Source organism: Gopherus flavomarginatus, chromosome 3 (assembly GCF_025201925.1).
Source record: "Gopherus flavomarginatus isolate rGopFla2 chromosome 3, rGopFla2.mat.asm, whole genome shotgun sequence".
NCBI lineage: Eukaryota > Metazoa > Chordata > Testudines > Testudinidae > Gopherus > Gopherus flavomarginatus.
The window spans coordinates 176,238,429-176,261,578 of NC_066619.1; the positions used below are offsets into that span (position 1 = coordinate 176,238,429).

A 23,150-nucleotide genomic window follows, 5' to 3' on the forward strand; every position below is an offset into this window, starting at 1 on the left:
TCTTCAGGCACTTAAACAGTACAATCTTTAAAGATCTCTGCTCACCACAGCACATCTTAATGAATTAATTTTTCATAAAGGAGAAAAAATGCCTGCTAACCTGACTGAGCAAGGATTCCTTTGGGTCCATGTTGAAATACATTTATGCATTCCTGGAGGTGGCGCAAACCTGCCTTCATTTTAGAGGTTAGGTTAAAGTAAGAGAATTTTAACTCTGGCCCATGGTAGCTAAGTTTCTTCTATGGTTCTTTTGAACATGGAGAAGTCTCAGCAGCACAAGTTATTGAACAAGAATAATCCAGCCCAGCGTCTACAGAAAGTTTGTATGTACTTTAAAGCTCTTAGTGGGGGAATTTTCTACTATTACATTTAAAGATAACTTGGGATATGTCTACACTATGGACCTTAGCTGTGCCACTATAATATCTCCTGTGAAGCCGCTCTATGTTGGCCGAAGAGAGCTCTCCCGCCAGCATAATTAAACCACCCCCAATGAGCAACGGTAGCTATGTTGGCAGGAGAGCGTCTCCCATTGGAATGGCATTGTACACACTGGTGCTTTTGTTAGTGAAACTTGTGTGTCTCAGGGGTGTGGTCAAAAGTTTTGCAGATAAAAAGGCTTTGTCTACACTAGCACATAAAAACCGACAACAAAAGGCCCTGGGTACAAAACATTTAATACCTACTTCACTAGTTCACAGCTAACCCAGGTTGGTAGCGACTAGCATTTATTTCAATTGCTTGGTCTGTAGTATGTGAATAGAGTTGAGTCTTGGGGCCCTTGTCTAACTGGAGTTTTAGAGCACAGCAAGCTGGGGTGTAAATGTATAGTGTACTGGCATGCTGTGGACTACATCGCTGTGTTCACTCTGCTGCCATGCACTAAAAGTACTGCATGTAGTGCGCAGTAGCAGGGTGCACATGGTGACACAGTCTGGCAGGCTAATGAACTGTACATTTACATCCCGCCTTGCTGCACACTAAGTCTCCCTGTAGCCAAGCCCTTAGTCAAATTCCCAGTGGGCAGGTGACTCAACATACTGAAAATGCTGTCAGTTGGCAAACTCAACAAAGGATTGAAGGGGAAAAGACTGACCTACCCTCTCATGATTAGACATAGTCTTTCCAGTACAGGGTTAAGAATGTTGGTAGACTGAGTATGTGCACATAATCTTATACCACATTTTCATCTGTAGATCTCAAAGGGCTGTAGACATTATCCTCATTTAACAGATGTGGGGAAACTGAGACATGGAAGCCACAAAACAGGCCGGTGACAGATCTGGGAAGTAGAACACAGATCGTTTGACTCCTAGTCTGTCTTGGGTCACTGGAGGACGCTGGCTGACTCCATGGCCTACCTGTACTGCAGGTGGCTGGAAGGTTTCAGTCTCCTGTCACACACACCAAGCATTTTTGAATGCCAAACATGCTTTAAACTATATTCAAATTTAAGAATAAAAAACCCATACTGTTGATGTCTTGACTTTTTATTAAAAAATGTCACATACCACCTCTGCATGAAAAGAACGTATCAAGAGCTCTGACAAGTATAGTAACAGCATAAGGTCATTCAGCACTTGTTTTAAGTGTCAAAGGAGGTGAAGAACTTTTATTTGAAATCTAAAGGAACAAGAAGAGTTAATCCATGACTATAAAGAACTGTACATTAGGGAACACCAAATCCCAGTTCTTCTTAACCTGGTGTTATTTCCCTGAGGCCATGAACCTCAGGTGGCAGGTGTCTGGCAAGTAAACAGTATTTGCTGTTTACTATATAGAGATTAGGGATATCGCTCGCATTAAACTCTATCAATGTGTTTCATTTCTCTGTGGTATTAGCATCACTCACCTTGTATTCACAGACGCTGGATTGCTGCAGTACGTTATTAGTTTAGGCTAATCTTAGAAGTAGTGGCTACTGCATCAAGTAAAACCTCAGTAGAAGGCTACTCTGTGGCTATCTTGGGTATTTTCCAGTTACCATGGTTTTTTTGATGCCATGAAACTTTACAGGCTTGTATGACAGGAGCATTTTGTTCTATAGTGGTTGCAGTAGCAATAGTCTACACACTTTCTTCCATATATTCCTCATTATGTGTATTACTTAACTGTTGGAGATGCTGATAATTTAAATACTACGATCAAATCTATATTTCACACTCAAAGGCCAGTGGACTTATGCTTTTAAAAAAAAAAAAAGTCTGCTAACCAGAGCCAGTCAATGACATTCCTTGCAAGGATGCATTGATAGATTATGGTGGTCTGCCACTAATATGCCCATGTTGAAATAGTTCCAGGAGTTCTTGTAGCTGTAAGTGATTTTTAATAACAGTGACTGCTCAGAGAGAGTATCTTTGTGGTGCTCTTTAACCCAAGTTGCTCTTAAATCCAATCACTGATAGGTCTCCAAGGAAAAATATCTTTCTTAATGTTGTTCTGAAAGACCCGCTCAACAGGTGTTAACTTCTTTAGAGGAGATGCTATTTTTTATCTTCTGTGTATTAGCACATGGCTTCATCTGTGGGCATTATGGTAAAGATATTAAGCATGGGATTTTTTTCCCCAAGATTGATTTGTAGACTTCCATCCCCCTCCACCCCCGGTGATGCAGAGAAGCTATCATATCCTGATGCCCTCTGATACCCTGAGCTCTGTAACTGAAAGCAGCTGTCAATTTGTGCCAAGGGTTATCATCTGAAACTGCCAAGTAAGCTGCCTCAAATGAACAGTTGTCTGCAGATGTATAAAATATATCAGGTTTTCAGCCAGTGTCCAGAATTGCGCTTGTAGGTTTCAGTGTGTGACGAGTTGAATCCTGTTTGTGTATAGGATAAATTAGGTAGGTGGACTAATTATTATTCAACTTGCCTTAACAAGCCCCTGTCCATGATCATAAACATAGTAATTATGCACACGAATGAGCGAGCATGTGCAAAACTAGGCTCTGATCCCGCAATGACTTCCAAGAAGGTAGACCCCAGTGGGGATCTATGTGAGCACAGGAGTCTGTTTGCTTGGATCTCTTTGTAGGATTGGGGCCTTAGAGACCACATTAATGAAATAAGAAAAGACTCTTGGCTTCAAACGCAGTAGCTCTACCATTTTTGCTAAAGGAAAATCAAACTGGTTTTTTGTTTTTTGTTTCCTTCAAGCCTTCAACCACAACAGGGCTAGTCAACTTGTATAACAGTTGAGATTAGGTGCTCTGTCTAGACAGATGAATTTGTGAAAACATTTTTAGTGTTGTTTCCGCTACAGAATGAATCACTTTATTTTGGGCTTGGGTTGAAAAGTGTGGTGCATACCTCTTTGTATTATTTCCTCTAAAATGGAAATGTTCTTTTCAGGGCTCATATTTTTGGCTCACAAGTTTCATGTTTTCTGAAAAATCTCCCTATATTTTAAATGCAGAACTCTTTCCTTACTTTTCCCTATGAAAGGAATTTATATTAGGTGAATAAAATCCATTGGTCAAGTAACATAATAGCCATTTTCTTCCAAATATAAGATCGTTATTTAGCAATTATAATACTAAAAAACAATTTTCATGCAGTCCCTTAAAGGAACTTTTGTTTGTTAAATGGGGCATTCTGAGGATAATTCATGGGTAGAACTAATCCTTTTCACCTAGCTCTTAGTCACTGGAGCCCTCACTTAAAATTAAATGTGGCTTTGCATGTTCTGGGTATGCCAGATACAAACTTGTGCTTACAATGCAGGGTATTAGCCAATTTCTTCAGAATTACCCTAGAGCTTCTGTACTATACTGATTTTTAAAACACACTTTTAGGGCGTTCAAAAAAAATACACTGGATTGATTAATTGCAACTGTGCTGTATCGGACAGTGTTCTGTAAATGTATTAAGTCAGAACTAGGAAAAATACACAAAAGGCTTATGAATGACCTTCTCCTTAAACTTGACACTGATGTGAAGTGAATGGGGTTTTCTTTACTTAGAGTTGTTTGGTGGGCTTAGTTATGTCATAATGATTCTTCCACCAGTCTGGGGAGGTCCTATTCCTATTGCTGACGCACTGCTCCCTTTTTAATAGAAGCCCCTGTAACAGCCCTTTTTTTTTTTTTTTTGTTTTTTGTTTTTTTTTGTTCAGAATCCCAATATATCGAGCAGGACCTTTTACCAGTAAAAGAGGTTGACAATGGAAATCTCTTGAGTGTGCTGGAGCCAATGCAACATAGTTTGAGATTAAACTTGGCTAGTGAAACTTGACTGTGAGGCTGAATTTTTTTTCTAAATTAGTGTTGCTCTGGTTCTTCTGATAATTTAGCATGTTCTGCAAAGGTAGAAAGTACAGTAGAGGGCAGCCAGGAAGATAGAGGGGCTGAAGACATTTAGTCCAAAAAGTTTTTGGGATAAACTTGTAACCTTAGCCAGTAGGGTTATAACATCAAACATTTTAAGGATGTGTTGCCATGTTAAAGTGGCCTGTTAACAGGAAAGCCACAATGCATGCCTCATTTTAAAACAAATCTTTAAAAGAAAATTATCAGCTGTACACAGACCTCACCGGCCATGTTGAAGCATTATGAAGTCTCATCAGATACTGTCACGTGGACATATATGCCAGGTGGTCACCTGCCACTAAATACTGCGTCAACAGTAAATTCAAATACTTGAAACATCACAAACTGTACGCTGAAGTGGGAGGAGAGGGGGATTTAAATTGCATGGTAAAGTGATCATGTTTGAAAAGATGATTTTGTTTGTTTTTTGTTATGCAGTAATTACAGCAATACCTGTTCTAACAGAAGTATTGACTTTTGTATTTGTTTACCTTTCTCTAAGATTAAGGAATTTGTCCCTCTTTAATACAAGGGAAAAAACAGTTTGGTTTCTGCAGCATGTACATCTGTACATCTAGAGACAAGCTGGCAAGGAAAGGGTTTCTGGAAGAGAGAAATGTAGTAGTTTTATTAAAAGGCGCCTTAATTCTAATATCTAATATTTTATTACTAAGGTTACCTAACTTTTAATAAAACAAAGTGAATATCTAGCTACTGTAGAGTTGCATAGATTGCAGGAGAAGATTTAAATCAGTCTTAATTCATGTGGATATCGTTTTGCTGTGGTCTCAGCTTAGTGGCAGGCCACTCTTACAGGGTAATGGTAAGAGAGCAGAGATTCATGTGGCTGATGTGCTCGTGGGTGTTCCTTATTTTGGTAACTTTTTTGGTCCTATGTTATCCTCCTAGTGCAGAGGTTTTTTTTGTTGTTGTCATTAATGGAGTGAATATATCCATCAGACTTTGGTTTATGATAGCTTGAAAATTTGAACCGTGCAGAATTTGGCTGTGGTGGTGTTGCACTTTCATAAAGGCAGACATGTTGCTGTTGCTAACTCAAGTGAAGTATCTTCAATATGTTCTATATCTTCTCCCCCTCCCCACTTTATTGGCATTCCACCAAGATACAACAGGATGTAATCTGCCAATTGGAACACAGGGTTCCTTGAATCGCAGCGTGTTTTGGGGAAGATCATTTCTTGTTAGCCTTCCACTCCTAATCCCATTAAATATTTCCTTCTCTGAACTGGACATCCATCTGTGCTTTAGGATAGAGCCTTGATGGTCATGTGCTTGCTGTGTTGCTAGGTGAATCTCTCGTATGCAGGTGGCAGCAGTAGCACTCCGATGATGGAGGGCTAGATATTCAAAATTTCAAAAGCACTTACATCACATTTTCAAAAGTGATTTAGGCTTCTCAGTCTCTCCGACAGAAAATGAGACGTGGTTCTTAAGGGCCTAAATAAGTCACATGATACTTGGGTGCTTCTGAAAAGTGTACCTGATAGTCTAGTCTACTTGATGTCCTTGCCCCCATACTTGCTTGGACTCTTCAAGTAGTGAAGAGTTCTTTCATTGCTGCTGCAATTCCTAAACCATATACAAATCTTCTGTTACGAGCAGTCAGGCATCCCCAAAGAAAACTGAAAAATGGAAAGCACGTCACCAAAACTTTTAGTCTTTGAAATAAACGTGTTGAAATATCTCCAGTAATGCTGTTGCCCATGGAAATGTTAACATCTTTTTTGCAGATATCAGATTTTTACTTGCATTTTCTATCTTTTTTAGAGTAGGAGATGAAATTTCACCAGTTTTCCCTGTAGTTTCATAACATGTTACAGTAACTTGTAGCAATGAATAGAACGGGTACGAAAAGGAAATGCACTGAATTTTTTCTGATAAAAAGGGCTTCTAACACCACCCAGAGACCTCTCCTAGGCTCAGTTACGCCATTGAATCCAGCCATCATTACAAACCGAGTCTCCACATTATGTAATATTCTCCAGATAACTTGGAAATGTTTGCATATCTTGTCAAGCTGGTACTGAAATTTTATTTTATATCTTCATCTCAATTTATCTCTTCTGTGTATTGATCCTTCCTCTTGCTCCTGGACAGTCTGATCATATACTTTGGAAAATTGGGCCTCTACCTATTCTGGGATTTGGCCTAGTCTTAACTTCTGGTAAGACGGATCATATCTTTCTATTAATAAATTCTGTCCATCCTTTGAGATGTGTGCCTTCTTTTGGAGCCAGTAGCCAAGCTATCAGCCAAGATCTGTCAGCATAGCAGTTGCAAAAGGAGGATTGCTGGTTTGAGGACTTCACCGTTCCTGCTCATTCAGAGACTAAACCTCTACGTCTCTCCTAATTTAAGGCCGCATTGAGATTTGCACTTCATCGTGCACCTTAGTCCTGTTGCACGACTCTGCAATTTATCACCTCTACCTGTTACAAATGAATGTGTGTGCATAATACACATGCAGAAATTGAGTACAAAAGAGATTGTTTACATTAACAGTGATTTAAGATGATTGCGGGGGTTTTTGTGTGTTTTTTTTTTCTTTCCACTTAAAGCATTATTCTCAAGATGAGAATTATGGGGAGAGAAGGGGGGGGGTGAGAGGAACTAGCCCTCTTCATTTTTCTCTCCTGCTAGGCCTCAAGTTCCACCGAGAATGGTGAGAACTGACATGCTTTTCTGGTCATGGTCACTGCCACAGCCTGGATACGCTCTCTCGTTCTGCTTTTAGAACAAGGCAGTCAGCAGGGAGAAGTGGATCAAGAAGTACTGTTGGCTGATGATAAAGACACCCCTTTCCAAAGCTGATTTGTTTTTATTGGAAACAGTGTAAATTATTGTGGTTGATTGCACTATTCCTTATAAAGTAGGGGTACGCAACCTATGGCACAGGCGCCGAAGGCAGCACGCGAGCTGATTTTCAGTGGCACTCACACTGCCTGGGTCCTGGCCACTAGTCTGGGTGGCTCTGCATTTTATTTAATTTTAAATGAAGCTTCTTAAACACTTTAAAAACCTTATTTACTTTACATAAGACAATAGTTTAGTTATATATTATAGACTTAAAGAAAGAATGTTAAAATGTATTACTGGCACGTGAAACCTTAAATTAGAGTGAATGAAGGAAGACTCGGCGCACCACTACTGAAAGGTTGCCGACCCCTGTTATAAAGTGATCATGGAAACTAGAGAAAATCCACATAGATTTCACTGGCATTTGTGTTTGCAACACAAACAAATTTTGTATCCTGGTAGAGAGATGAGAAAGCACAACTTAGCATTCATGGGCACAGAGTTAAGTCATTGGCCCAAGGTCACCTGACAGGTTGACATAGGATCCCTAGGTTTTTCCTAACTAACTCCAAGTCCGCTTCCTTATTCTTTACATCAAGCTGCCTCTCAAAACAGTGGGAGTTGTCTTCTAAGTCATTCTGATATTGCTTGTGTGGGAAAGTCAGTTGCATCAACCATATCTAATTACCTGCCAAACTTCCCAGTGTGAAAGGTGCTTGGAACATGTATTTGATAGTCTTAAAGATGAACACCACCATAGCCAGACAGATTTGCTTACATAGATGTTACAATGTACTATTTAAATGAGATGGGTTGCCTTTATGTGTATAAACATTAATTTCAGTAGGAGTTTGATTGGGTTTCAGATGTATTTATTTGGCCTTCCAGATCTGGCACTTGGGTGGTAAATCTTCTCTAATTTGTACTTCACATAGGTGGTCGCTGCCTCCCTTTTATGATGGGGAGTATTTACCACCTTTAACAAAGCTGAATTAGAGTTGTTCTGATCTTTAGAAAGTGGGCAGGCCAGACATAGTGCAGTATTGAAGTTTGTTGTGCACGTTGGAGGCTGCGAGTTGGGGCTCTGCTTTGTTCTTATCTGCAACTTGTGTTTCCCTGATTTCATTTCAATTTTGGTGAAAATCCAGAATATCTCCAGTATCAGAAAATAAACATGAAAGGCTGAAACATCCCCTTTGAACAACCATTTGGGGACATGGCCACCTATTCCCCAAAGATCTCCAAAGCCTTTTGTAGATCTTGCTATATCTTAAAACAGGCAGGATGTGCGTCACTCTGGAATATCCCTGTGCAAATAAACTTTTCATAACATTATACAACTTGCTGTTTTAGCAAAAATAGGGATTGTGAGAGGATTTTGTTTGTTCATACAACAGGTTATATACTCTGGACAGGACAGAGAGCCTTTATGGGGGAAAAGTTTAATTCAGAAGTGGAACCCATTCCTATTTTTTTCCCTTTCATCTTGGCTTTTACATAAATTTACTGAACCATGTTGATTCTTGATGTGCTTGACAGGACAATGAGAACAAGTTGTGCTGACAGGTGAACATGCTCTGAGTTCTAGCACCCCTGGCTTGTAGTTCCAGAGCTGTTTTGAAAAATACCAAGTTGTGACTTGTACAAGAAGTCAGAGCAAGTTTTATCAATAAAGCATGTCCTTCATTCTCTGAAGTAGTAATGAATGTCTTCCTTATGCTAGGGTTGGGTAGTTTTGTGTGTGTGTGTGTTTGTGATAGCATTTTACTTTAGGGGCATCATTAAATATAAAAATCTGAATTTACAAAAGCATCTTGTTTACCTTTTTAAAAAGTGTGTACAGCTAATGCAGACGAGAATTGCAGATGAGTTACAGAAAAATGAAATTGTCTAGCTGCTGAACATGAATATACTTTGATGCTGTTACAGAGAACCCTCTTCCTAGAGGTTCAAGGGCTGAACTGTCAACGATCAAGCCTATTCAATCCTTAGGCTTTCTGCTGAGACTGCTCACTTGGGTGACAATTATAATTTTTTTTGTTAAAAATGCCTTCAGATTTTTGGTTTGTAATGGATAAAGAACAGCAATTTCTTTTTCACATGTCACCAACTAGCTATCACTAGGTTAAAAAATATTTATTGTCAATCTGGTGTAGAGGTGAAAGGGATGGTGAGCATCAAATAATTTTATTCCTCAAATTACTGAACATTTCATAATCTATGGAAACAGTCGGGTAAATCTTCCCCCTCTCTCAATGCCAATTCAGAGATGTGGCCCCACTATTTTAGTCTAATTAGATTTTTATTGTACTTTAGGTGACACTGTCATTCAAGACAAGCAAAATACTTGGAATTAATTATTTTATTAATAGAAAGAGAGACAAACACAGTCAGTCAGTTCAGTCACTCACTTTTCTGTACGTATCTGTGGGGAACTTTTCCATGGAGGTTAAATATCTGAGAGCAGGCTCACCTGTGGTGAAGTCACTATTCTCTAGGGTAAGCTAAGACGAAAGCATGTAATGAGTTCTGTGTTGTTGTATCTATGATAACTAAAACAAAGGCAATTTTATTAGCAGTAAGTTAATATCTTAGGTGCTAGTGGCTCGTTTTTAAATACAATGTATTTGAAAATGAACCTCATAAGATAAAGTTTACCACCATAAGCGTTTAAGGAATTAACAAATGAAAGTTTTCACCTTCATGTGGAAATGAGACGTTAGAAGTAACCAAAACATTTCCCAACTGTACATGCCTTTTCTCATACAGTTAAATAAAGACTTTATAAAACAAATCAACTTCTGTAAGAATATTTCTAGAATTCTCTGTGTGGGTTTAAATTGAAGATTTTTTTTAATCAAGAGGAATGGGGGAGAGAGTGTAACAAGAGGCTTCTTGCTCCCCTTTTTGTGGATAAGGCACTTAGAATATCTTCCTATTCCTTAAGAAGGTGTCCTGCTCTTTGAGAAAGCTCTTCTGTTGGCTAATTGTGACAGTCAACATTAGCTTCACCCACAGTTCAGTTATACTCCTACCAAACATTCTATTCAAGGCAAAACCCACAATGATTAATACTTAGATCTCTCTCTCTAATGAAATATAAAACTATATTAAAACAAAATAGAACCTGTAAAGCTGCATTCCAGAGTCTGTGCAATCACACATGGAGGAGATCAGTACTAATTTATAACCAAGGAGGAGAGATTTTCCTTTTTGTGCCTATCACTTACTAGGAGAGAGAGTTTTTATTAGTTTTTAAATTACCTTGAACATTTCACTAAACCTCTCGTGCCCCCCCTACCCCCCCCAAAAAAATGTAAGATCATGAGCTATAATTCTCTAAGCATCATGTGTATGAAATTGTAATAATCTTCTGAATTTTAGGAAAAGTGAAGACAATACATATACTGTTAGTTTAAAAATGATTCTAACTATTATGGTTGCAAAGATAACTTTCCAAATGTGAATCCAAACATAAACCAAATGGAAAGTGTGTTTTTTCCTTAAATTGGCAGGCAGACAGCTTGCAGCGCCTCTACCACTTGCTGATAAGGGCAGCAAAATGAAATTAACGAGTCTGCTCATTTTCATTGCTGCTGCTACTCTGAGCCCTATGGCATCAGTACCACTCTCAATAATCATGTTAATTTCACCCAGCAAGAAATCCCAGCATCATCTGAGTTGTTGGTAGCTGGGTTTCTCACCAGAGCGTTGCCTATTGGACTTCTGTGGTGGTTTGCTTCTTGCTCACTCAGCCTTTCATGTTATTCAGGGCCAAAAGGCTTAGTTCTTGGGATCATAGTAGGTGTCTGAAAATTAAACCCTTTACTTCTAAATTGGGGGCGCTCAGAATTTTACCAGTCTAGTCTTCCTTTTCTTGCCCACAATTTTGCAAGGGGATTAATTTTTTTATGCAAATATTTAAGCATCCAATTTTCTGGTGCAACCAGATAGACATCCAAGTTACATATGTGGTCCCTGTAGTTATACTTTTCTTGTGGATTGTGGTTGCAAAAAGGAGCAGTGTTTTACATAATCTGGCTCCAATAGTCTTGTCCCACTAATAATTTTCCCAAGTCAAGCAGTCTCCCTAGTCAAATTCCTAAACAGTTCTTGAATAGTAAAATAAGTGAATGGTTGATGATTTCCTGTACAATTCTAAATTCCTTTGTAACAAAGAGATTTTAGGATCCATTTCTCCCTCTGCATCATTTAGATCTATTTTGAGGGACTTTCACTTGGAGGCTTGTAAATGGAGAAGCAGATAACTTTCTATCTCTATTTAAGAAAACAGATAACTCTTTCAGCAAGGTTTATTTTTAATGCCTGTTAAAGTAAGTGCACTGGTGTAATGTGAACTCAGTCTTGGCTGTACTGGTTCTGGAGGACCAACAGGACTAAAATAAATATTGTAATATAAAAATATGACTCCGAATTCGCCTAAGGGACAGATATCAGCAAGACTGTTTTACACAGTCACTTTTCAGAGTAGAACTGCACTTGATGTTGAAAACTAATCTTAATCTTTTGTCATTTTGTGACCTGATTTGTTTGTTTTTCAAAACAATAAAGTTGCATTAACTCTATGGGTTTCTAGGTTGTTGGGTTTTTTTTTTGTATGGAACGTATAGGTAATTTGTATTAGTGTCATAACTTTACTGCATTATTCATGAGTGGTAGAATCAGAAGTGAGAGGTATTCCCAAACCAAATGACCAAAGATGTTATAGCACTCCATTCCATCATGCGTCTGGGTAATTTAATGTATTCACCGTATGTTTAGTCTCTGCATTTCTTTCCTTTAGAAAGATATTTACTGGAAGAACAATGCAGTGAAGCCCACAAATGCAGTACAAAGTTCTTATGTAATGGTTTTACATGCATGTTAGGGAACTATGGAATTTAGGCATTTGTGAGGGTTTACATAGTAATATACCATAAAGCTATTTTTAAAGCCATTGCTACAGATAGAATAGGATCAGAAGAAGCAAGAAGCTAATCTCAAAGTTAACAGAACACTCATTTTATTTGTCTACTGGTCTATGTATCTAGTTCTCCACATACTGTATCAGAGTGTGATAATGCTTAACTGAGGTGTAATAACACTAACATATTTACATCCGTTTAAGCTAGTTAGGGAATGGACACACTTTGTTTTGTTTGTACAGTGCATAGCACAATGGGGTCTTGGTCCATGACTAAGGCTCGTAGATGCTCTGGTAATATTACTACTACTACTATTTCTATTTCTACCTTCTATGTAGAATTAGCATGTGAAACGCCACTGGTGTTCATTCAGCTCACCTCTGTTAGTGTGCTGGCAAGACTGACTGGTTAACGAGCTTGCTCAGAGATGCCTTTATGCCATTCTGAACCTGAGCTAAGTTTTAAATCCCTTGTAGTTATTGCAGCCTGAAGTAAAACAGATCTTGGAACGCTCCGATACAGTGCAGCCAGAACACAGAGCAGCACCAGTATTGTGGTATGCAAATGTGACCTTCATTACTTACATATTTTTTTTTCCTCTATCAGTATTAGTTTTTCATCAGTAGATTTCCAAGCCCTATTCAGAGACACTGCTGTGCTCTGTTTTTTTTGCAGAGGGGGAAAAATGAGGTGTAAGAACGGCCATACTGGGTCAGCCCAATGGTCCATCTAGCACAGTATCCTGTTTCCTAACAGTAGCCAATACCAATTGCTTCAGAGGGAATGAACAGAACAGGCAATCATTGAGTGATCCATCCCCTCTTGCCCATTCCCAGCTTCTGGCAACCAGAGACTAGGGACACTTAGAGCATAGTATTGCATTTCTGATCATCCTGGCTAATGGCCATTGATGGACCTATCCTCCTTGAGGCACAGAGAGGTGAAATGACTTCTCCAAGATCATTGAGTGAATCAAGAATAGAACCTGTCTCGTGATACACAGTCCCGTATTTTCTGTTGGACCACGCTTTGTTTCTACGTTTGTCCATTACCTTTAGTAAATGGGGAATAAAGGAGCTGGGAAACATTAGTGCCCATATTCAGAGTCACATAGAAAAACATGTGACTATTATGTTGGTGTAAGGTGTATGCTGCCTCCAGAATTGCTGGAATATTGCATAGAGTTACAAAACTAAAATTTTTCCTGAACGGTATAATCTCTCTGGAAAACGCAGTAAAAGGCAAAGCCCATTGTCTCTTTTGGGGATATTTTTGGACTAATTTATATGCTGAGAAATGAATGTGAGGGTTGGTTGGATTTTCTGTGTTTCAGATCCCCTGTTTATCCATATTTAAAAACAGAACATTTTATTTTTCAGTTTTAGATCTCAAAAATCCTCCTGTGGATAAACATTTTTCTCTTCATGCAGATAGAACCAGAGCTTGGCAATGACCTTCTCTGGGAGCCTTTGCATGAAGTCCTTAATAAATGAAAATGGATATGAGCCAAAAGATGGGGCCATCAAATCTTTAGGGTGCATTCGCGTTTCTATGCTCCACATAAACAATAGTGTCTGACCTTCAGTGACTGAATTCAACAAGCAGAATGACCAGTCCAGTTCTAACTTGTGACTGAGGCCTAGTCTACCCTGGGAGGGGAGGGGAAGGGAGGGGAGATCGATCTAAGTTAAGCAACTTCAGCTACGTGAATAATGTAGCTGAAGTCGACGTACTTAGATTGACTTACCATGGTGTCTTCATTGTGGTGAGTCAACTGCTGCTGCTCTCCTGTCGACTTAGCCTGTACCTCTCGCAGTGGTGGAGTACAGGAGTTGACAGGAGAACGCTTGGGGGTCGATTTATGCGTCTAGACTAGAAGCGATAAATCGCCCCCCACTGGATCGATCGCTGCCCGCAGAGCCAGCAGGTAGTGTAGACATACCCTGAGAGGTGAAAGCAGCAATACAGTTGCAATCTTTCTTTAATGTGCTACATTTGCTTGTTTAGAAATACATGTTAAAAACATGCAGATTTGCAATATTATATACTTAGAGCTTAATTTCCCCACGACTGGACAGCCGAACCCTACTAAACAGAAGTACAGAAGATAAGAAATAGAAACTCTTGAAAAGGAAGACAGTATGCATGTGTTTCCTGTTTGATCATTATTTTGTGTTTAACTTACTTTGACAATGTCAAGCTCCAAATGACCTAAAACATCCTTTTGTAGCTAACTTGCTTGACTATCCTTATTGGTTCTGCATTTTTCAGAAATCCTAAGTGTGTTTATTAATTAGAGAAGTTATGATAAGAAAATACATAACTTGAGAAAATATTGACATTGTTTTGCATACATTGGTAATATAATAAAGTAGCCACTCCTTTCAACTCCTTAGTATTCTGTGCTTGTACTTTGTCTTTTTAAACTTGAAATAAACAAGTGTGTTGAAACTAAGCACAAGAAAGCTGGTTCTTGTGTTTTGGTGGTATTATTATTACTAGATTAGTGATTTGGGTTTTTTTTTATAATAATATGCAGGATTTCACTTGCAAATCACTCTTACTATACATAATAGTAGACTTAGAAATATCAGTAATTTCTGTTTTTTCTTTTTTTTGTTTTTAATTATTTCCCCCACTTCCATTTATATAGGATGGACAAATTTTCAAAAATTGTCATCTGTATCTTAAAACCGTAAAATAAGAGAACTATTGGGAACTTTCCCCTGAGTTATAATTTGACTAAGTGTCTCTTTCAAAGAGACTTTGGCTCAAGGGGCCAGGTTTTCAAATATGTTTAGGTGCTTAAAGATGCAGATCGGCATCTAGTAGGATAGCTTCTAAATCACAAATGCTTTTTGAAATTTTATCTTCTATCTCTTTGGAACTTTCAGCAGAGCTTGGGGTTTCCATCCTGTGAGAAACTCCAGAATTTGAACACTTAGTTTTTGTCCCAACTTTGAGATGAAAAGTAAGAAGTTGGAAATTTTTCATGGGACAAAATATTTGGAAATGTCAGCAGGTTTCATTTTGGCATTTTCAATAGAAAAGAAACACTTTGCCATTGCAGAAACTGAAATATTTCATTTCAGTTGGTTGAACTGACCTGGAGCTCTTAGTTTGGAATCAGTCCAACATTAAACTGCATTCCTCTATTGTGGCATAATATTTACTTCCCTCCTGGCATCCTCAACCCACCATATTATTAGCATTTGTACTAGTGCTTTCTATTTGGATTAGTATGACATTTATGATTGTTTTGTACACAAAGATAGTGATGCTCACTTTCTCTCCCCTGCACTTAACATAGTTGCCTATATACTTCTATTTTACTGGGTTTCAGTCTTTTTTCTTTTTAAAGTGATCTAGAGAAAAATATGGTGTAGAAATTCTATATCTCTGCTTATTTTCTCTTTCTTTATGGCTATATGTTCACCTTCAGTCTTAAAAAAAGAAAAATAAAATCCCATGGCTCTGGTATAGCACAGCACTATTTTTCAGTGAAGTTCTGTTGGGAGTACTGTTTTTTATAACTTGCTTCTGAAAAGTACAGCATGTACTTCTGTTTTTCCTTGTGTTTGTAATGAGATCATTTGTACGTTCCCTAAGTAGCACTCGGTGTGATGTATTTTTTTTGTGTGTGTTTGGATGGTTGAGCAGTGAATAAAAGTGAACTTCAAAGCTTTATAAAAAGTAATATCTGAGGACTAGATAGTGGACTGGAAACAATCCTTAAGTAAGGAGAAGCTTGATCTGTGATTTGGCCATAGTCCAGATCTGGATCCTGAGCCTGTCTAGTTCCTGCTTGCTTCCCTTGCCTCCAGGAGAGGGAAGCAATCTTTGCCAGTCATGTATACAGCATGGATTATTTCCCCCTTTAATCCAGTTCATTTGTGCTGGTTGGTGTGTGTGGAGCATGGGGTTGGTGGGGGAATCAAGGCTCCATTCACGCCCTGTCCTTTCCTATCTGTGTCAGACTGGCTCTATAGAGGCTGCGATCCTTGTGCTGTGACTTGTAATGTGGATTGCTTGCACTGGAGGATAAGGGGAATGGATTTATGCATGTTGCTCCCCTGCACAGGGGCTGCAGTGGGCCACAGAAAGCCCCAGAGGAATAAAAGAATATATGTTAAACATTAAAAAAAAAAACCAACCCTTTTTTATAGAGAACAAAATGCCTGAGTGACACCAGGCTAGATTTTCTTTAAGATTTTTAAATTCTTTTGTGTAAATTTTCCAATCAAGACCTTAATTCTTGCCTTGCAACACTTAGTGTCACAAAATCCTAAAACAACTGTGGGGAATACCCTTCCTGTTCAGTTTAGGTGTGAAGTAGTATAACCCTGCTACCAAGATGCATATTGAATGATTAATTTAAATCTCAGTTGGTGCTGAAATACTTTTTGTTAATAATCTGGGATATTAAACAGTGGTGAATGTCATTTACCATGGGGAGATTTTAGAGTTTATTTTTTCTGTTTTAGTTTTTAAATCTGCGGGGCACTTCATTAGCTAAGTAATAGACCATTATATAAAAGGATAACTGGAAATATTTATGAAAAAGAAATGGAAGGGGAATTGGACATGAAGTTGGGAGATCTGGGTTCTAATCCAGGTTCTACCTGAGACTTGTTTTATGATCTTGGATGAGTCATTTGATATCTTTCAATTTAGTTCCCATCTGCAAAATGAAGAGAATACCTACTTCATGGGCAAGGCTCAGCTTAATCTGTTGACTTTTCTAAAGTACTGTGGTATCCTTGAGATACAAAGAACTATATAAAAGTGAAGTGATTATATTCTTTATGCTCATTTTTAGTACATTTAAAACTCAAATTGTGACTTTGCTTTTTAATTCTTGTTGCATAATCCACATGGGCTGAAATCCTGTCCCTAAAAAAGCCAAGGAATATATTTTCAACAGATTTCTGGCATGAGATACAAAATGTGTAATCCCATATTTTTATAGGCATTTACTTGTTTCGACCTCCATTTGGTTCTGAATATAGTGATTCAATTGTGTCCACTCCTTAGCTGATTTAAGGACTGTGTGGTAAATCAGTTTTATTATCAAAAGCACAGTTTGCATCACACCACTTTTCTCATCTAGCACCTGCTCCAATTAAAATCACCAGGGTCAGGATTCAACCCTGAAGCAGCGGTAACTTTGTAATGGGCTGTATCTTGTAGTTTGTCAACAATGATACTGGCTTTAATTAAGCTGGCAAAAATTAACCAGCTGTGTTGATGTAATCCAGCTTCATTTGTCCCTTACTCAGTGGAATACTCACAGAGGTTTTGTTGTCCTATCTTCAAGGGGAGATGGCTTTGTTAATCGGGTGACATCCTCATTAGGTTTTCTTTCAATTCCAGTCAAGTTGCGTGTTCTCTCTCTTGTATGTGAAATTATTCGCTCTACTGCTTCTCTACTTAAGAAGGTTGTGTATAAATTTTTTTTGAAGGAAAAACTAAAATATTTAGATAGCTGCTTCCTCCATTCAGTCGAACGCTAAAGAGGATATTTTTACTACCATGACACCAAGCCCTTAAACTAACTCATTTAGCCACTGCCCTAGTTTTTCCTTTCTCTCTGTGCCAAGATAATGGGGTTATTGAAGAGTACTGGAGACGAGAGTTTGCTGCCTGTCTGTGGGTGTGGGGAAATGCAGTAGTGTCTCTTTAAATATTGTACATTAACATTTTTATTGAAAATGCTTCCAAAATCTAGTTGATTTTGGGTAATCTACAAGTTGCCATATCCTATAGACAGTCTCCATTGTTGACTGCTGTGGACTTTCAATTACATTTGTGCTCCTAAGTCACTCAGATGCTTTTGAAAATCGTACCCAAAATATTCAAAACATTTTTGTTCAAGGAAAGCCATATCTTACTCTGTGTCTTAGTTTGATACTGTTAATATTTAATGTGTCGGCCAAACCCACTTCTTCGGTCAGACTAAATCTGCTTAGGGCTTTCAGAATAGATGCATCCTCGCAACTCCTCAAGTCAGACACATCCAATGGACTGTGAACCTGTCATTGAACTCCGTGATTGAGAACATGTTGGAATCGCTGTCCTTCCCATTTTGAACATCATGTGCTTAATAGCAAGTTGTTCAACAAAGCAGTTGGATAGCAATCTTTTCTTTACCAGCAGTTCCATGCAGGCTAAATAGTTCTTGGCACCATACAGTTTTGAGCCTCCCGAATTAATGCAGCCTTTCATATTTTATGAGACAGAAAATGCCATATGTGTGAGTCCATAGAACTTTCAAAATACACACCCACAGAACTCCTAATGCTTTGTAGGGTTTGGCAAATATGGAGTGCTGTAAAAACGTTGTTTATTAGTATCAAAACACTGTGGACAAGTGGCTTAAAGCTTTCCATCTTGCAAGTCTGTTAAACACAGAATAATATATCACCCAGTCTGATAAGAACCTGTTTTCACCAGAACTTATTTTACACAGCAGATCAAAAGGACAGAAGTATTTCTGTCCAAACTCAGCCTGGTATTCTGTCTGTATTCCCTCTGTTTATTTTTTGCCTCACCTCAAACATGAGTTAGGTAAATGCGGTTCTTCAGATGCAACATATGGCAGATGTATTCTTCAGGCTCTCTCACCCATAATGAACTTCTTGTTTAAGTCCCTTCAATATAAGCTGGTCTAAGTATGAAACTGAGAGCGGCATTTTCTCAAATTTTTTTCTGCAGACTTCTTCTAAACCACTCTGCTCACCAATTTGGCCCATTCTCTTTTTATCATTTTTCTGTATAGACCAGGGGTGTGGCCTAAGGAGTTTGATTTAGTTTACCTTTCCTAAGTCTCTTAATCAGAATTCCTTAACTACCCATTATATTCTGGAGGCTCCTTTTCATGACAAATATCACTGCTACTGGGGAAGTCTCTGGACTGGGAGAATTCCTGGAGGTGACAAATCAATCAACAAATTTGTCGCCAGCTGTCATTACAAGGAGGGGAAAACCCTATTGGTACAAGGATGTGAGGGCTTGCAAAATGAGTATTTTATAGGGGAGATACAATGCCTTGTATCCTTATTCCCTGTTACTTAACTGCATTCATTTGCAGAAATAGTATTTCAAAACTACAGGCATAATTCAAACTGTTTTTCAAACTGCTTTTAAAGATTCCTGAGCTGCATGCCTTCTTCCTCTTTATTTATTTTTAAGGGCATTTATGGGTTATAGAATGCTTTCTAAATTGGAACATAAGAGATTCTGGAAGCAACTGAAGAGAACAGCTTTTATTTGTCTTCCAAATAATGTCTGCTTTGAAGAGCCCCATACCTCACAACAATGGCATACTTGAATTACTACCCACATCCATGTGAACTGAATAAATAAAACAGTCATGAGGAGAAATAAGGACATTGTGTTCATGCGCTCACATAGATGCCTTGAAGTTGGCATGTAGCTCGCCAGCAGCCTTCCACATATGAGAATCAAAATGCGGTGTGATCAGGAGAACTAACGTGTGGTTTTAAGGGGAGAATATTTATTTTTTCCTTAAATAGTGTGCACGATTATATCTTACAAAAGACAGGTTACAATAATACTTCCCATATACAGGGCTCTTCCTCTGTGGACCTCCAAGTATTTTATAAAATGCATGAACATTATTATCCCATTTTAGAGATTGAGAAATTTAGGCATGGAGCTGAAATGAATTTCCCAGCACCACACAATAAGCCAAAATACGAATGTAAATAGACTCCTATTCTTTACCAGGGTGGATAAAAATCAATGATTTAAAACAAAATGGATTTTTTTAAATTTTAAATTTGATTTTTGATAGGTGTTTTCCTCAAAAAGCATTTTATCTGAAGATAGTTTTAATTAAGATACATTATAGCTCAAAGATGTCTCATACTATAGAATTAGAATTTATAATCCCTATTCCATGATGAGATAATATGTTCATGTGATGTATAAGAAGAGTTTTGTAAATGAGTTCCAATAGTTCATGGACTAGGGACCCAATCTTATGGGGTTCTAGGGGCATCTGTATAGATTATTTAGGTTAATCTTTCTATCTACCCAATGGGACTCAGTGCTCAGTCTGGAAGATACCGTCAGAGATGCTTAGTTTTGCAGTTCCTAAACTGTGGATGAGGTAACGTGCTTGTTAACAGCAAAATGGTTTTAAATAAATAATATATAGAGGTGAGAAATAACCTCAACTCTGTTGTCCCTCTGCAAATTTGTGTACACAGAGTCAATACCTTACCTCTCCCTAAAAGTGCAAAGTTTTAGAAAGTTCAATGAATAGAAGAAGATTGTTGGGGGTGGAATAGATCTGGACATGGAGATGTCTGGAGATGAATGTGAGAAGCAAGGGACATATGCTTTTTTGTTTAAAATATTTTGTTTGCTGTTGAAGAGAAAAATCCAGAATATTAAATATTGTTGTTTTTAGTTAAATAAAACAATTTAAATGTCTGTCTGGTAGTGATCTCCTCCTAATACAGCATCACAAGAAAATCCTCCAAATATTTAATAGTTCACTTCCCAATGACTTCATAAATATCTGTTTCAGTTACCTTTGGCAAATGAAATAACCAAACAATCATTCATTTTCTGATATGGAGTAAAACTAATCTGAAAAGTTTTTAAAATAAATCACTTTAAAAATGTATAGTGTATAGCTTCTAAAAATGAAAGCTATATCTATCTGAGTTGTGAAGAATATGTATTAAGATTATAACAACCAACAAGAATGCACTTTTATGTAGAAATCCATGATTAAGTCGAGTCTTCCTGACAATTGATTTAAATCATGATTTAAATTTAAATTTGATGGTTAAATCAAATCCACCCTGCTCTTTATATTTTATAGTTTGGTTTTTTTAATTCATCTAAGAAACATAAATGGTGTCATAATGAAATGTATGAACTTATTTCTGACTTTTCTGATTTATGAGAAATAAAACATGAAAGCTGTTAATGGATACTATTATCTGTGTTGCTTCTATCAGGGTGAAGGTGGGTTAAAAGTGTGTGTGTATGTGAAAGGGGGAAAAAAAAGAATGGTTATCTGATGGTGAGAAAATGAGTTTTCTTTTGGGATTTGCAAAAAAGGAATTCCGGTCAAGTGACTTGAAACAATACACTATTTAAGATTAAAAGTAAACAGAATTAGATCCAGCTATGAGTAATATTCATGTTTCCATTTACAGACTTAATATTGGGCTTAGAACATCTTGGTTTTTTAATGCAAGTGTTGTCTTAGTCTCTTTCATCTAATACTTTTGTAAACCTCAAAGGTGCATTTTTTTTTCTTTAAGAAGACATGTCCTGAATAGCTTGATGACCTCCTTTTTGAGAGTCTCCTCCCCACCGCCTCCTCCTCCCCTCTTCTGCATCTAAATGCTGAAAAAGAAGTAGGTTTCTCAGCTAAAATATATACCAGGGACTTCAAAGGCAAAAAGATTCCAGCCTCAGCTGTTAAAAACCTCATATTGGGATACTGTGGATAATATGCACTTCTGTGAGCAGTGTGACCCCTGCCACTGGTGACAGCTGACCTACTTACTCAAACCTTTGTTGAAGGGAACTAGTCTTCCTCTCTGTGCCTTCAAGTACTGTGACATGCATGGCTGCCATTGCAGTGTTCTGGAGGCTGCTTAAACTGGCTCCTAGCAAAACAGTGTGCTGTACGTTAAATCTTCAGTGTCTTTTAGTGTAATTAGTGTAGTGGCAGTGTTAAAAACAGCACCTTGGCAGTGTGTCGATCCATTGAGTAAGAAGAGTGGGGGGAAGAAGTGGGAGGAGCTGGGTTTGCAAGGACCCTTTGGCTTAAATATTTTAAGTCTGTAGCAAGAGAGTGTCTCTAGTGTCTCTCTAAAAAGAGGCTGCAGTCACTTTTGCTCAGAAGGAAATTTTTATTTTTCTAGTCCTTACTATTTATAGATACTTAAGTATTTCTCACTAACACTGAAAAAATTGCATTGTCAAAATGTTACATACAAAAAATGTGTACACACATCCCCTGCATGACTTCATTTTTTGTTTCAAAAACTAAAAATTGTTTTAAATTAGTCTAAGATGAAGTAAGTGTGTGTGTGTATGTACGCATGCACAGACATTTTGTATTGCAATTGATTTGTAATATCTTATTGCTTTTTTGTCTTATTCATTGTTAACTAATAGTTATGCCCCTTCTGATGTTAGTGGAGACCTAGTACTTTGGAACCCAGATTTACCTTCTGAAACATAGTGAGGAAAAGAGATGGCAAATGCAAGTCTGTAATAGTTGTAACGTACTCCCCACATTTTGCTCAGTGGCTGTTGTCATTCATCAGCTGAAGAGGCAGCCAATTCTGCCTTGTTTGCTTCTAGGAAAAGGAGATCTTTGAGAGCTTGGGGTCAGAGTGAAAATGATTCCAGAGTGAATTTGGGGGCAATTGCTTTCAATGCTTGGCTAGCTGTGGGGTGGGTTTTTTCAGGAGCGATGAATACATATTTCACCATGTTTTTAGTCTTGTGAAGACAAAATAACAACTCTCTTACTAAGCACCTACTATGTTAATTGACTCCACTAATCTAAAACTGAAATTTATGATCAAAATAGGGATTACCGGCTGAATAAATGAGGAAACCCCAACCTTAGTGGTTAAAACTTTTTCCTCTCTAATATAAATTTCTTTCTTTCTTAGTATTTCAGGGCACATAAAAAATGTGGGATGAAACTGTGGTCTTACTGAAGTCAACAGCAAAACTCTCAATAGAGTCAGGATTTTGCCCCTCAAGTAGAATCCTCTGTGTGCAGTTGGAGGTTATGGTCTGGAAACCAGGAAGTCCCTTAGTTCTAAACACAGCCCTTACACAGAATCCTACTGTACATTTGGGAAGGCTGTTAGGAAGCTATTTCATGTTTGCAAAACATTCTGGAAGCTTTGAGAAGTGTGTTTTTTTTTTTTGTTTGTTTGTTTTTTTTGGGGGGGGGGTTCAAATCAACGGCATCATTATAATACTTAAAACATTTGTCACTGTCTAAACCCATGTGTTAGCAGTATGAAATCAGTCAGTCTGCAAAACTAAGGGAAAGGAAATAAAAAGTTTTTAAACAGTATGTTACAATC

At 37.9% G+C, this 23,150-nt stretch overlaps 1 protein-coding gene across 2 annotated transcripts in view; it reads left to right on the forward strand.

Annotated features, from left to right (window-relative positions):
* Positions 1 to 23,150, forward strand: part of PPP3CA (protein phosphatase 3 catalytic subunit alpha) — a 332,320-nt gene that overhangs the window by 16,032 nt on the left and 293,138 nt on the right. The gene's annotated exons all lie outside the window — the stretch shown is intronic.